This window comes from Somniosus microcephalus, chromosome 28 (genome assembly GCF_052327205.1).
Source record: "Somniosus microcephalus isolate GS21.2 chromosome 28, FLI_Smic_1.0, whole genome shotgun sequence".
Lineage (NCBI taxonomy): Eukaryota > Metazoa > Chordata > Chondrichthyes > Squaliformes > Somniosidae > Somniosus > Somniosus microcephalus.
The window spans coordinates 6,878,194-6,895,069 of NC_141014.1; the positions used below are offsets into that span (position 1 = coordinate 6,878,194).

The following is a 16,876-nucleotide window of genomic DNA, read 5'->3' on the forward strand; positions in this document are numbered from 1 at the left end:
TATGCCCTGTATACCCAAGCCCAGGTCATTAATATATATCAAAAAGAGCAGTGGTCCTAAAACCGATCCCTGGAGGACACCACTGTACACTTCCCTCCAGTCTGAAAAACAACCATTCACCACGACTCTCTGCTTTCTGTCCCTTAGCCAATTTCGTACCCACGCTGCCACTGTCCCTTTAATCCCATGGGCTTTAACTTTGCCAACAAGTCTATTAGGTGGCACTTTGTCAAACACCCTTTGAAAGTCCATATACACAACATCAACTGCACTACCCTCATCAATCCTCTCTGTTACTTCATCAAAGAACTCAATTAAGTTAGTCAAACATGATTTGCCTTTAACTAATCCGTGCTGGCTTTCATTTATTAGCCCATACTTTTCTAAATGCCAATTAATTTTGTCCCGGATTATTGTCTCTAAAAGATTCCCCACCACTGATGTTAGGCTGACTGGCCTGTAGTTGCTGGGTTTATGCCTCCCCACGTTTTTAAACAGGGGTGTAACATTTGCAATCCTCCAGTCCTCTGGCACCGCCCCCATATCTAAGGAGGATTGGAAGATTGTGGCCAGAGCCTCTGCAATTTCCACCCTTACTTCCCTTGGTAACCTACAGACATCCCATCCGGACCGGGTGATTTTTCTACTTTGAGGTTTCATGTAAACCTCAACCTTTTATGTACATCCACTTTATCTATTTTTATCCTATCCAAGACCGCTACTGTCTCTTCCCTCACTGCTACATTGGCAGCATCCTCTTCTTTAGTGAAGACAGATGCAAAGTACTCACTTAGTACCTCAGCCAAGCCCCCTGCCTCTATTAGAAGATTTCCTTTTCCCTAATTTCCTTTGACTAGCCTTGTACTATTTATGTCTTTATAAAAATACTTTTGGGTTCCCTTTTATGTTAGTCGCTAATCTATTCTCATACTCTCGCTTTGCCCCTCTTATTCCCCTTTATAGATCTCCTCTGTACTTGCTATGTTCAGTTTGGTTCGCTATTGTATTATGAACCTTACGTTTGTCATAAGCCTCCTTTTTCTGTCCCATTTTAACCTCTATATCTTTAGTCATCCAGGGAGCTCGAGCTTTGGATGTCTTTCCTTTCCCCTCATGGGAATGTGTCTACTCTGTACCCAAACCATCTCCTCTCTGAAGACCTCCCATTGTTCAATGACTGTTTTGTCTACCAGTTGTTGATTCCAATCCACCAGGACCAGATTCCGTTTCAACTCCCTGAAATTAGCCCTCCTCCACTTGAATATATTTTGTTGGCAATAACCATAATGACATCAGCGATGCCGTAGAGCAACAGCGATTAAATAGTTAGAAGATTTTCCACATAGAGGAAGGGAGACGGAGCAGGGGAAACCAACGCTTGGTCTCCCTCCATCACATGGAGCAGAGGGAGCGCCCACCATCTCCCCAGTCCAAAAATTCGTTTTTTTTTATTTCAAAATATATACTTTATTCATAAAAATCTTTGTTCATGTACATGACAATGCAGTCCACATCTGGTACAGTGCAAATTAACTTCAGCACATGGCACTCAATTTACAAATTACATTACATTTATCATTACATATATCAAAGCATGTTTCAATATATTACAATGCACTCCGCAAATCATATTACACATGAATGCAGTACATGGTACTCGCTTTACACAAACAGGTACATTTTCATGACATGTTTTATCAGTCATACATCCCGAGGGGGGCCGAGATACATTCCAACACTTGGCAAAAAGCATTACATTATAATCCACCAATCGTATTACATATGGCTTAATAATACACATGAATGCAATACATGGTACTCTATTTACATCCACAGATTACAAGTGCATTTACAGTTTACACACTTGTCCGTCATGCGGCCCGAGGGGGGGTTTTCCATTGGTTTCAGCCCCTCAGTGTACACTGGCGGGAGGGCCTTAAACTGTGGCCCTTCCCCATCGTGCCTTGGCGGCGGCAGCACCAACCTTTAGTGCGTCCCTCAGCACGTACTCCCGGACCTTGGAATGTGCCAATCTGCAACACTCGGCCGTGGACAACTCCTTGCTCTGGAAGACCAGCAAGTTTCGGGCAGACCAAAGGGCGTCTTTCACCGAGTTGATGATCTTCCAGCAGCAGTTGATGTTTGTCTCGGTGTGCGTCCCTGGGAACAGTCCGTAGAGCACAGAGTCCTATGTTACCGAGCTGCTCGGGATGAACCTCGACAAAGACCACTGCATCTCTTTCCAGACCTTCTTTGCAAAGGCACATTCCAGAAGGAGATGGATGACGGTCTCGTCCCAAGCGCAGCCTCCTCGCGGACAGCGTGCGGTGGAGCAGAGACGTCGGGAGTGAATGAAGGATCTGATGGGGAGGGCCCTTCTCACCACCAGCCAAGCTACGTCTTGGTGCTTGTTTGTGAGTTCTGGCGATGAGGCATTCTGCCAAATGACTTCGACAGTCTGCTCAGGGAACCATCCGAGAGGATCTACCATCTCCTTTTCCCATAGGGTCTCGAGGACGTTACGTGCTGACCACTGCTTGACAGCCTTGTGGTCAAAGGTGTTTGCCGTGAAAAACTTTTCCACGAAGGACAGGTGGTCTGGCACGGTCCAACTGGATGGAGCGTTCCGCGGCAGCGTCGCCAGACCCATCCTTCGCAACACCGGGGACAGGTAGAACCTCAGCATGTAGTGACACTTGGTGTTTGCGTACCGAGGGTCTGTGCACAGCTTGATGCAGCCGCACACAAAGGTGGCCATCAGGATGAGGGCGACGTTGGGTACGTTCTTTTCCCCCTTTCTCTGGAGATTTGTACATCGTGTCCCTCCGGACACGGTCCATTTTCGATCACCAGATGAAGTGGAAGACGGCTCGGGTGACTGCGGCGGCGCAGGGTCGGAGTATGGGCCACACCTGCGCCACGTACAGCAGCACCGACAGCACTTCGCACCTGATGACCAGGTTCTTGCCCACGATCGACAGGGAGCGCTGCTCCCACATTCCCAGTTTCTGGCGTACCTTGGAGATACGCTCCTCCCAGTTTTTGGTGCACGCCCCGGCCGCTCCGAACCATATTCCCAGCACCTTCAGGTAATCTGACCTGACGGTGAAGGGGACAAAGGATCGGTCGGCCCAGTTCCCAAAGAACATGGCCTCGCTTTTGCTGCGATTTACTTTCGCTCCCGAGGCCAGTTCAAACTGGTCGCAGATGCTCAGCAGTCTGCGGACTGACAGCGGGTCCGAGCAAAAGACGGCGACGTCGTCCATGTACAGGGAGGCCTTAACCTGAGTGCCTCCGCTGCCTGGGATCGTCACCCCTCTTATGCTCGAATCCCTCCTGATGGACTGGGCAAAGGGTTCGATACAACACACGAACAAGACAGAGGAGAGAGAACAGCCCTGCCTGACTCCAGATTTGATCGGGAAGCTTTCTGATTCCCACCCGTTGATTAGAACTGCGCTACTGATGTCTGTGTAGAGCAGTTGGATCCAATTGCAGATTCCCTCCCCAAACCCCATTTTGGAGAGCACGTCCATCATGTACGTGTGCGATATTCTGTCGAAAGCCTTCTCCTGGTCCAAGCTGATTAAGCAGGTGTCCACCCCCCGTCCCGCACGTAGGCAATCGTATCTCGGAGTAGCGCGAGGCTATCAGAGATCTTCCTGCCGGGTACGGCACAGGCCTGATCCGGGTGGATCACCAGCTCCAGAGCAGACTTGACCCTGTTGGCGATGACCTTGGACAGAATCTTGTAGTCCACATTAAGCAGTGAAATGGGCCGCCAGTTTCTGATTTCTTCCCTCTCCCCCTTCTGCTTGTAGATGAGGGTGATGATGCCTTTCCTCATCGATTCTGACATGCTGCCAGCCAGAAGCATACCCCCGTACACTTCCAGCAGGTCTGGGCCCATCCAGTCCCACAGAGCCGAATACAACTCGACCGGTAGGCCGTCGCTTCCGGGAGTTTTACTCGTCTCGAAGGACCGGACGGCCTTTGTCAGCTCGTCCAGAGTTAGCGGGTGATCCAGACTCTCCCGCTTGCTGTCGTCTAGCACCTCCGAGATAGACGACAGGAAAGACTGGGAGGCCGCGCTGTCTGTGGGCTTCGCGTCGTACAGCCCGGCATAAAAGGATTTGCTGATCCTTCGCATGTCAGGCTGCGAGGACGTCACAGAGCCGTCTTCCTCCTTCAGGCTGTGGATCACAGAGCTCCCTCTGTGTACCTTTTGGAAGAAGAAACGCGAGCACATCTCGTCCTGCTCCCCGGAGCGGATTCTGGAGCGGAAGATGACCTTGGAGGACTCTGAGGCATAGAGCGAGGCTTGCTGGCCCATCACCTCTTGGAGTTCCTCCCCGACATCGCCCCCCATCGACCGCAGCAGGAGCAGATTCTGCATGCTTTTCTGGAGTCGGGACATTTCCCTCTGTCTCTCTCTCACCTTCTGAACACCTGAGGATGAAGAACCTCTTGATGTTCACCTTGATCGTTTCCCACCAGTGCGCCGGGGAATCAAAGAGGGGTTTCATGGTTCTCCAACCTTTGTAATCCCTTTTGAGTTCCTCAATGTTTTCTGGGGTCAGCAGGTTCAAGTTCAGCTTCTATATCCCACTGGCAACCTTATGGTCATCCTGTGGGTGAGAGTCAGCCAGTAGGAGGCATTGGTCAGAGAATCATAGAATCATAGAATATTTACAGCACAGAAGGAGACCATTCGGGCCGTCGAGCCCGTGCCAGCTTTCTGCAAGAACATTTCAGCTAGTCCCACTCCCCTGCCCTTTCTCCGTAGCCCTGCAAATGTTTTTCTTTCAGCTACTTATCCAATTCCCTTTTGAAAGCCACGATTGAATCTGCCTCCACCACCCTTTCAGGCAGTGCATTCCACATCCTAACCACTTGCTGCGTTAAAAAGTTTTTCCTCATGTCGCCTTTGGTTCTTCTGCCAATCACCTTAAGTCTGTGTCCTCTGGTTCTCGACCCTTCCGCCAATGGGAACAGTTTCTCTCTGTCTACTCTGTCTAGACCCCTCATGATTTTGAACACCTCGATCAAATCTCCTCTCAACCTTCTCTGCTCTAAGGAGAACAACCCCAGCTTCTCCTGTCTATCCACGTAACTGAAGTCCCTCATCCCTGGAACCATTCTTGTAAATCTTTTCTGCACCCTCTCTAAGGCCTTCGCATCCTTCCTAAAGTTCAGTGCCCAGAATTGGACATAATACTCCAGTTGAGGCCGAACCAGTGTTTTATACAGATTCATCATAACTTCCTTGCTTTTGTACGCTATGCCTCTGAACATTGGTGTGACGTCGGTGAATCTGTCTGTGACTATCTGGTACACAAACAGGAAGTCTATCCTGGAACGGACAGATCGGTCTGGTATTGACCAAGTATTGGTAACAGTGACCACTGCACAGTCCTTGTGGAGACGAAGTCCCGTCTTCACACAGAGGACACCCTCAATCGTGTTGTGTGGCACTACCACAGTGCTAAATGGGATAGATTCAGAACAGATCTAGCAGCTCAAAATGGGCATCCATGGGGCGCTGTGGGCCATCAGCAGCAGCAGAATTGTATTCCACCACAATCTGTAATCTCATGGCCCGGCATATCCCTCACTCTACCATTAACATCAAGCCAGGCGACCAACCCTGGGTCAATGAGGAATGTAGAAGAGCATGCTAGGAGCAGCACCAGGCATACCTAAAAATGAGGTGCCAACTTGGGGAAGCTGCAACACAGGACTAAATACATGCTAAACAACTCAGTTTGGGTTCCGCCAGGGCCACTCAGCTCCAGACTTGATTACAGCCTTGGTCCAAACATTGACAAAAAAGCTGAATTCCAGAGGTGAGGTGAGAGTGACTGACCTTGACATCAAGGCAGCATTTGACCGAGTGTGGCATCAAGGAGCCCTAGTGAAATAGAAGTCAATGGAAATCAGGGGAAAGACTCTCCACTGGCTGGAGTCATACCTAGCACCAAAGAAGATGATTGTGGTGGTTGGTGGCCAATCATCTCAGCCCCAGGACATCGCTGCAGGAGTTCCTCAGGGCAGAGTCCTAGGCCCAACCATCTTCAGCTGCTTCATCAATGACCTTCCCTGCATCATAAGGTCAGAAGTGGGGATGTTCGCTGCTGATTACACAGTGTTCAGTTCCATACGCAACTCCTCAGATAATGAAGCAGTCTGTGCCTGCATGCAGAAAGACCTGGACAACATTCAGGCTTGGGCTGATAAAGTGGCAAGTAACATTCGCGCGACACAGGCAATGACTATCTCCAACAAGAGAGTGTCTAATCACCGCCCCTTGACATTCAACGGCATTACCATCGCTGAATCCCCAAACATCAATATCCTGGGGGGTTCACCATTGACCAGAAACATAACTGGACCAGCCACATAATTACTGTGGCTACAAGAACAGGTCAGAGGCTGGATATTCTGTGATGAGTGTCTCACCTCCTGACTCCCCAAAGCCTTTCCACCATCTACAAGGCACAAGTCAGGAGTGTGATGGAACACACTCCACTTGCCTGGATGAGTGCAGCTCCAACACTCAAGACGCTCAACACCATCCAGGACAAAGCAGCCGCTTGATTGGCACCCCAGCCACCACCTTAAACATTCACTCCCTCCACCACCGGCGCACCGTGGCTGCAGTGTGTACCATCTACAAGATGCACTGCAGCAACGCGCCAAGGCTTCTTCGACAGCACCTCCAAAACCCGCGACCTCTACCACCTAGAAGGACAAGGGCAGCAGGCGCATGGGAACACCACCACCTCCAAGTTCCCCTCCAAGTCACACACCATCCTCACTTGGAAATATATCACCGTTCCTTCATAGTCGCTGGGTCAAAATCCTGGAACTCAGTCTCTAACAGCACTGTGGGAGCACCTTTACCACGCGGACTGCAGCAGTTCAAGAAGACAGCTCACCACCACCTTCTCAAGGGCAATTTGGGGTGGGCAATGGCCTGACATGAGTCGTAGGGAAAATGCCCGAATCCATTGTTAAGGAAGTGGTATCAGGGCACTTAGAAAATCCTAACATGATTGGGCAGAGTCAACATGGTTTTCTGAAAGGGAAATTGTGTTTGACAAATTTATTAGAGTTTTTTGAGGATGTAACTAGCAGGGTAGATAAAGGGGAACCAGTGCATGTAGTATATTTGGATTGGATTTCCAAAAGGCATTCGATAGGGTGCCACATAAAAGGTCATTACACAAGATTAGGGCTCATGGGGTTGGGGTAATAAGAACATAAGAAATAAGAGCAGGAGTAGATCATACGGCCCCTCGAGCCTGCTCCGCCATTCAGTAAGATCATGGCTGATCATCGACCTCAACTCCACTTTCCCGCCCGCTCTCCATATCCCTTGATTCCCCTAGAGTCCAAAAATCTATCGATATCGGTCTTGAATATACTCAAAGACTCAGCATTCACAGCCTTCTGGGGCAGAGAATTCTGAAGATTCACAACCCTCTGAGTGAAGAAATTCCTCCTCATCTTGGTCTTAAATGGCCGACCCCTTATCCTGAGACTATGCCCCCTAGTTCTAGACACTCCAGCCAGGGGAAACAACCTCTCAGCATCTACCCTGTCAATCCCCCTCAGAATCTTCTATGTTTCAATGAGATCACCTCTCATTCTTCTAAACTCCAGAGAGTATCGGCCCATTCTACACAATCTCTCATCATAGGACAGCCCTCCCATCCCAGGAATCAATCTAGTGAACATTCGCAGGGAAGTCAATAGCCAGGGGGCATAGATTTAAAGCAATTGGTAGAAGGATTAGAGAGGTATTGAGGAGAACTTTTTTCACCCAGAGGGTGGTGGGGGTCTGGAACTCACTGCCTAAAAGGGTGGTAGAGGCAGAAACCCTCATCACATTTAAAAAGTACTTGGATATGCACTTGAAGTGCTGTAACCTACAGGGCTATGGACCAAGAGGGATTAGACTGGATAGCTCTTTCGGCTGGCGCTGATGCAATGGGCCGAATAGCCTCCTTCTGTGCCGTAAATTTCTATTGCTATGATTCTAGTATTTAAAAAGAAAATTTTTGTATGGGATTAAGGGCAGTAATCTAATTTCAAGACTCGGGTGATGATTAAACCACTTTCATAGTTGGATGTCATGTGCCTCTCTTAACTGCAATACTGTCTCTTAACCCCATGTCCAATATCCTCTCTTGTGTTGTCCAAGTCAAAGAGTACTGTTGAAGAATCTGTCGCAGCTCTGTAACCCAAGGGGAAGTGAATTGTCTTTGTAGTCTAAAAAACTACCACAATTATTTTATTAACAAAGGAAGAAAAACTCATTCATATGGCACCTTGTCCTGCATCTGAATGTTTCACACGACTAATTGTTTGGGAGCGCGGTGAGTGTTTGTAATGGAAAACGCGGCAAGCTTCGGGAGGGAGGGAGGGAGGGAGAAAGAAAGAAGGAAGAGCAGGAGTAGGTCATACGACCCCTCGAGCCTGCTCCGCCATTCAATATCATGGCTGATCATCGACCTCAACTCCACTTTCCCACCCAATCCCCATAGAAAACTGGTTGGCAGACAGGAAGCAAAGAGTTGGAATAAACGGGTCTTTTTCCGAGTAGAAGGTAGTGATTAGTGGGGTACCGCAGGGATCGGTGCTAGGACCCCAGTTATTCACAATATATATTAATGATCTAGAAGAGGGAACTAGATGTAATATCTCCAAGTTTGCAGATGACACAAAGCTGGGTGGGCGTGTGTGCTGTGAGGAGGATGCAGAGAAACTCCAGTACGATTTGGACAGGTTGGGCGATTGGGCAGATGCAGTATAATGTGGATAAATGTGAGGTTATCCACTGTGGTGGGAAAAACAGGAAGGCAGATTATTATCTGAACGGCAATAGATTGGAAAAGGGGGAATTGCAACGAGACCTGGGTGTCCTTGTGCACCAGTCGCTGAAGGTAAGCATGCAGGCAGTTAAGAAGGCAAATGGTATGCTGGCCTTCATAGTGAGAGGATTCGAGTACAGGAGCAAGGATGTCTTGCTGCAGTTGTACAGGGCCTTGGTGAGACCACACCTTGAGTATTGTGTGCAGTTTTGGTCGCCTTATCTGAGGAAGAATGTTCTTGCCATAGAGGGAGTGCAGCGAAGATTCACCAGGCTGATACCTGGGATGGCAGGAATGATGTATGTAGAGAGATTGGGTCGATTAGGCTTATATTCGCTAGAGTTTAGAAGAATGAGAGGGGATCTCATTGAAACTTATAACATTCTAACAGGACTAGACAGACTAGATGCAGGAAGGCTGTCCCAATGGCAGGGGAGTCCAGAACCAGGGGTCACAGTCTAAGGATAAGGGGTAAGCCATTTAGGACTGAGATGAGGAGGGATTTCTTCACCCAGAGAGTGGTGAACCTGTGGAATTCTCTACCACAGAGGGCGGTGGAGGCCAATTCATTAAATATATTCAAGAAGGAGTTAGATATATTTCTTAAGGCTAAAGGGATCAAGGGATATGGGGAGAAAGCAGCGACAGGGTACTGAATTTGGATGATCAGCCATGATCGCATTAAATGGCGGAGCAGGCTCGAGGGGCCAAATGGCCTACTCCTGCTCCTATCTTCTATGTTTCTATGATCTGCATATACTGGTGTAAAATAGGAGTAATGTGCAGGTGTGCATGGACATTAGAGTGCAGCTTCTAAAAAGCCAGTTCTGACTGAAGAGGGAGGAGGTGGCACTGATTGACTCACCCCCAGAATTTGCAGAGCAATGGGGAAAGAGCAGGGGAGTGGGACTAATTGGATAGCGCTTTCAAAGAGCCGGCATAGGCACGATGGGCTGAATGACCACCTCCTGTGCGGTATCATTCTATGACTGCAAAAAATTAGGGGGCCTGAGATTATTAATCGATTTGTAAAATGGTCCGTCAACCAAAAACATTTGAGACCCATGGCCGTAAAAGATGCAAAAATAATATTTTTGTCAGATTGATTCTCTGCTCCGATTAGAGACAAGGGGCTAGAAATTCAATATCGCCACAGTTGGGGCGCTAACTTTTGAAAAGTAGTAGAAGTGGCGCCAGGCGCTAATGATTCTCTCCTGCCGCATAATTCAGCCTTAGCGCTCCAAGAGGGAAGTGGAGCGCTAAATCAAGCGTAAACCCCTTCTCCTAGGGCGCTAATGTCCGAGAGCGGGGCGAGAGCGACAGAGCGCTGAACAATGTGAAGTGAAAAGATACCGGCATCGCAGGCTGCTTCCCTCGCTTAAAGGGAAGGGCCATTGATGATGCACAACATACTTCTGCTCAGTTCTGTGTTGCCAGGCGACCTGCGCGACTGCCATTGCAGCCTCAAACACTCTCAGAGAGTGGAGGGCTTGGACCTCTCGCAGCAATAAAGCATCGGAAACTTTCAGCAGGCGCCGGACTGGTGCAACGAATAAAGTTTGGCCCACCGGAAATAGTGCTCCCCAAGCGGCCAGTCATGTCAGCCGTGGCTCAGTGGGCAGCACTCTCGCCTCTGAGTCAGAAGGTTGTGGGTTCAAATCCCACTCCAGGGACTTGAGCACATAAAGCTAGGCTGACGCTCCAGTGCGGTGCTGAGGGAGCGCTGCACTGTCAGAGGTGCCGTCTTTCGGATGAGACATTAAACAGAGGCCCCATCTGCCCTCTCAGGTGGACTTAAAAGATCCCACGGCACTATTTCGAAGAAGAGAAGGAGAGTTCTCCCCGGTGTCCTGGCCAATATTTATCCCTCAATCAACATCACTAAAAAACAGATTATCTGCTCATTATCACATTGCTGTTTGTGGGAGCTTGCTGTGCACAAATTGTGACTGCCGTGTTTCCCACATTACAACAGTGACTACACTTCATTGGCTGTAAAGCACTTTGAGACGTCCAGTGGTCGCGAAAGGCGCTATAGAAATGCGAGTGTTTCGTTTAGCCGAGGTGAGGACGCCTCCTCTTCCTGCAGTTGTTCACGCCCGGCCATACAGCGGGGGGGGGGGCGGGAGGCAACTTCACATCCGGGGCGGTAACGGGGCGCCGCGCACTTTATTACGTCATGATCTGCCAGGTGCTAGACGGCGAGGCGGTAAGTGCTAGCGCCAGCGCTAGATCGGCAGGGAAGTTCGCGGGCGTCGCTGAATTTGTCGCGCCCGGTCACCAACCCTTCAGCGCCCCCGTTACCGCCTTCCCCAGGCGCTAACAGGAGGCGCAAAGCAGCCGAATTTCTCCCCCAAGGTGTTCAGAAGGTGTAAGAATAAAGTACGGAGCAATTACAAGCTCAGCACAGGGTGACCCTGATTGAAAACCATTTAACCGTTTAAAGGCGGGGGTAAACCTCAGTCACTTAGTGAGAAGCGATGGCGGATCTTTCCTTGGTCTGTATGGGGTTCACATGTGAGTTGTGGGTCCCCATTGCTTGGACCTACTCTGGGGAGCTGAGCTGTTGGTTCAGCTTGTGTTCAACTTTTATTTTATTTTCTCTCCATTCCTCGACTTTGGGCAGGTTTACAATGTCCAAGTGAAAAGCAGCTAATTGTCGATGCTGGAAATTTGAAACCTAGAACCCTGCAGCACAGAAGAGGCCATGCGGCCTGTCACGCCTGTGAATGAGCTGTCCAATTAATCCCACTCCCCAGCGTTTTCCCTATAACCCTGCAGATTTTTCCTCTTCAAGTACATGTCCAATTGCCCTTTGAAAGTTACAATGGAATCTGATTCCACCACACTTTCAGCAAGTGCGTTCCAGATCATAACAACCCTCTGTGTGAAGAATTGTCTCCCCATTTCCCCTCTAGTTCTTATCTCTGACCTCTGGTTATTGACCCACTTGCCAGAGGAAACAGTTTCTCCCTACTTGCTCTATCAAAACCCCGATAATTTTGAATACCTCTATTAGGTCTCCCTGAACCTTCGCTGCTCTAAGGAGAACAAGCCCAGCTTCTCCAATCTCTCCACATAACTGAAGTCCCTCATCCCTGGTATCATCCTGGTAAATCTCTCTGCACCCTCTCCAGGGCCTTGACACCTTTCCTAAAGTGTGGTGCCCAGAACTGGACACAATACTCCAGCTGAGGCCTAACCAGTAAAGGTTTAGCATAACTATCTTGTTTTTGTATTCAATGCCTCTATTTACAAAGCAAAGTATCCCATACGCTTTCTTAACTGCCTTATCAACTTGCCCTGCCACCTTCAAGGATTTGGGAATATGCACCCCCAGGTCCCTCTGCTCTTGCACCCCCTCAAAATAGTCCCATTTAGATTATACTGCCTCTCCATGCTGTTTCTCCCAAAGTGCATCACTTCACACTTATCCACATTTCATCTGCCATGTGTCTGCGATTTCACCAGTCTGTCTGTGTCCTCCTGAAATCTGCTGCTATCTTGTTCACTATTTACTACGTTGCCAAGTTTTGGATCACCCGCAAACTTCAAAATTGCACTCCCTACACCCAAGTCCAGGTCATTTATATATAACAAGAACTGCTGCAAGCCTCACACCCACATCTCACAGCTTGCACACACTGCCAGCTGTTCAACCATGACAGGATCATCAGCCAAGCACATTGCGCAACACTCAACTGTGGCTCATTGGGTGGCACTCTTGCTTCTGAGTCAGAAGGTTGTGGGTTCAAGTCCCACTCCAGAGACTAGAGCACAAAAATCTAGGCTGACGCTCTGAGATGCTAACTTTCGGAGGGGATGTTAAATCGAGGCCCCGTCTGCCCTCTCAGGTGGCCATAGTCCTATGGCACTATTTTGAAAAAGTGTAGGTGAGTTATCCCCAGTGTCCTAGTCAATATTTATCCCTCAATCAACATCAATAAAACAGATTACCTGGTTATTATCACATTGCTGTTTGTGTGAGCTTGCTGTGCACAATTTGGCTGCCGTGTTTCCTACATTAAACAGTGAGTACAGTTCAAAAGTTCTTCATTGGCTGTAAAGTGCTTTGGGACGTATATAAATGCAAGTCTTTCTTTCTTTCGCTCACTGACACACTTACTTCTCTCTCGCGGGATAAGGTGATGGACAACCAGAGGCAGCAGGAGTTAACCGGAGGGAGACAGGCGCGCCTCCATATTCTAACCCCCGTGAGGAGACACTACTGTAATATATGTGGGGAGAACAAATGAAGGATAGCACAGGTACCAGCTCGCTGGAGGGAGAGGTCGCACACGGCAATGCTCCCTTTAAGCTGCGTGGCATTTGAATGGGCCGCTCAGCCCATTAAAGGGACTGTGCAGTCCAAAAAAATGATGGGGAACATTGGCGCACGGGTTCCACTGCAGAGGACACAGATGAACACTTCGATGGGTCAGCCTACGGAAAGTCGCTGATGGGTATACACAACAAAATGTTTGGTGCATTGGCAGGCTGGCCAGAAAGACTGCCATCAATGTCAAGGAGTATGGAGGAGCCCGGCACCAACTTTTCACATGGCTTTGCACAGAGCTTGGAGCCCATCCTCTCCAGCATGGACGTGGTGGCTAACTCCATTCGCACACTTGTGGATCCAACATGATGCAACGTTTGATGGCCGATCTCACGGCTTCCATTGCAGCACGAGCAGCAGCCGCCCAATGCCGGAGTGCTGCAGTGGAAGCTCAGACTGCTGCCATCATGGCTGTGAATTACAGTGTCCAAAGGAGCTTGCAGGGTGTCACAGCAATCCAGCAATCTGTCCTCCAACAGACCGAGCTTGAACACAGAGCTTGGAGACACTGTAGGGGGTGGCGTGTGCCCAGTCAGCTCTGCCCCTGACTGTCTCTGAGCGGTTCGAATCGCTCCCACTCCCCTGGGTTCTAGACACCGGACTTAGGTACAGGCGGCGATACAGAAAATCGAGCAGACAAGTGGTTTGGTGCAAGAAAACCGCAATTTTTTATTAAAGACACAATAAAACACAATCTTACTGAGAATTACCGATATAATTACAGGTATATGAAATTACACTTATTTGGGAATGGGGAACACACGGCACATCGAGGGAACAAACACATTAAAAATCCCCTTATCCTTATCCCACCCCCAATACCTAACTAGATTAAGCTACGAGGGGCCAGGAATTCATGCTCACCAATTTGAAACCTGTTGGTATAACTGGTTGTGGGTTTTGAGGTTCACTCTTGTTGTCCTTTGGGGTTTGTCGTCGTCACGTGGTCGCAGGGCGCGGCGATGGAGTTGTTTGTGCGAAGCACCCTCCTTTTCCTCCGCTAACATCTTCGTTGAGTACTTTGTCGCGATGGGTCTTCTTCTTCTTCGGGCGGTTCGGTCGCCAACGGTTTTGTTGCGGTTGGGGCTCGGTTGGCAGTTTTTACCGTTAGACAGATTTTTCTACCCAAGCTTCAAACGCCAACTTATTCTTAATTGACCGTGAAGAATGCATATTCTGTGTTTACCTAGCTGTCTGGTTTAACAAAGTCTTTCACAGGAATGGGCTTTCACCTTATGGATGAAAACCTCCCCTTCCTCCCCCACTGCTGCTAAGATCTTCTCCAGCAGGGGTTTCACTGTGAGGGGCCTCCCGTCGGCGGAGGTGTATCCGCGGCGGGACCAGATGGCCAGGTACTCCGTACACGAATTGCACGTGAACATGCTGTCCGAGCAAATCGTGTATGGGGTGGGGAAGATTTCGGGGTGTGTAATGACGTACACTACCGCGGACAGTTCAGCCTGCTGGGCGCTCATGGTGCTGGGGAGCTTAATTGCCAGGGCAATGTTTGCCACTGGGTCATAAACTCCACACCCCGTGAGTCGCTCACCAGCAGATACCGTGCTGGAGCCGTCCACATAGATCTCGTGGCCTGTGGGGTGTATCCTGACCCGTAAACCTATGTCCACTTCCCAAACCCCTTCTATGGAACACCGGTGGGCTGTTCCAGGATATACCAGGTTGGCTGCGAGCTTTGGCTTCACCTTTAGGTCCATCTGTGAGAGGAGCAGGGTCCAGCGAGCAATGTGGGCACTGCTCACCGTCCCATCCTTGATCCTCCCATCCAGGAGCATCTGGGTGGGTGTGTGATGGGTGAGGAGGGTGATGGGAGAGGTACCTGTGAAGATCAGCGATCTTTTCACAGCCCAATGTGTGGCCAAGAGGTGCCTCTCACAATTGGGGTAGCTCTTCTCCACATCCGTGAGTATCCTGGAGGAGTAGACCACCGGCCTCAGCCTGCCATGCCGCTCTTGGAGCAGCACAGCACTCAGGCTGTCCCCGCTGGCTGCTACCTCCAGGAAAAACTCTTTCCCCCCCCTCTATGGCCCCTAGAGCTGGTGCGGTCTGCAAGTCCTTCTTGAGCCTGACAAATGCTGCCTGGCAACCCTCACCCCAAACCCACTCCACTCCTTTGTGTAGGAGTCGGAGCAGAGGGGCTGCTGTGGCTGCATAGTCTTCAATGAAGTCTCTGCAGTACCCGGTTAGCCCTAGAAATGACCTCACACCCGTGACTGTGTTGGGGACTGGTAACTCCTGTACTGCTTCTCTCCTAGCCTTATCTATGGCCCTTTCTCCAGCGCGTACGATCGGGCCCAGGAATTTCACCTCCTGCTGGCCGATCTGCGCTTTCTTGGGGTTTACTTTAAAACCCTTTTGCCTGAGCAGCTCCAGCAGTTTGGCCAGTAGTGGGCCATGCTCCTCTCTCGAATCAGTGAACAGGAGCAGGTCATCCACATACTGTACCAACTGTCTGGGCTGGCTGAAATCCTTTAAACTGTTTGCCATGCACTGATGGAAAATGCTGGGGCTGTTCCACGTGTACTGTTGCCCTTTAAACGTAAAGGCAAACTTGTACTGATCCTCCCTCCTTAAAGGGATGGACCAAAACCCATTCGAAATATCCAGCACCGTGAAAGTGCTCGCGGATGCTGGGATACTTCCTATCAGGTCGGCAACTGCTGCTACCGTGGGTGCACAGGCTGGGATGTTACTATTGAGCACTCGATAGTCCACCGTGGCCCTCCAGGAATTGTCCGGCTTTCTAACCGGCCACAATGGAGAGTTTACGTGGGTGGCTATCGGTCTCAGAACTCCCTGCTGTACTAAAGAGGACATGGCTGCTTCCATGTCTGGCTCCACTTCCCTGGGGAAGTTATACTGTTTCTGTGGTCGCGCCATGGGGTCCCCGTCTACGCTGACCTCAAACCCGTTGACCCTCCCGCAGTTGTGTTTGTGCATGGCAAATGTGGCTAGGTGGGCCTGCACAAATGCCTGGAACCCCTGTGAGGTGTTACTGACCATGAGCTCGAGGTTATAACCCTCTTTGGGCTTCATGGTGCATAGGGTCCCCTTCCCTTCTTTTCCTGGGATTACTACTATCTCGCCGTCCTTTCCTTTACTTGCCCCCCATAGGCAATGATTTCTTAAATCGACCATGATCCCGTGGCCTACAATAAAGTCGGCTCCCAGGACCCCTCTTCCACCCTTCACTTCCCACTTCATCAGGACACAGGTCCACTTAGAGCGGAGAAGTCCTAAACGAATGGAGAGCGGGATGGAAAACGAGCCGGCCTGTTCTTTGCCTGTGAACCCCGACAGACTGTATGGGACCCCGTTAGATAAAGGCGAGGTGGTGGGGCTAGCTGAATGGACCACGGTGCATGATGCCCCCGTGTCCAACAGATAGGTCCCCATCACCTTTTCTACCTCCATCTCCACGAGGGGTCTTTTCCATTCATTGTACCAGAGAGAACACAGGTAAACAGGTAAACAGGCTGCGCTGGCTCTAGTCAGGGCTGTGGGTTGGATGGGGCTGATGGGGTCAGAGTGCCGGTAGCAGCTGCTACTCTCCCGTGGCCAGTCAATAAGAAGCTCATGGTGTCCAAGAATGACTCGACCGCGGCAGGAGGGATTCCCGCCTCCGCCTTTTGGGCTGGGGCGGTGG

The 16,876-nt window shown here is 49.9% G+C and overlaps 1 pseudogene; it reads right to left on the bottom strand.

Moving 5' to 3' along the window:
* Positions 1-1,936: 1,936 nt before the first annotated feature.
* LOC147098751 (uncharacterized) lies at positions 1,937-2,650 on the bottom strand (annotated as a pseudogene).
* Between the last annotated feature and the right edge of the window lie 14,226 nt (positions 2,651-16,876).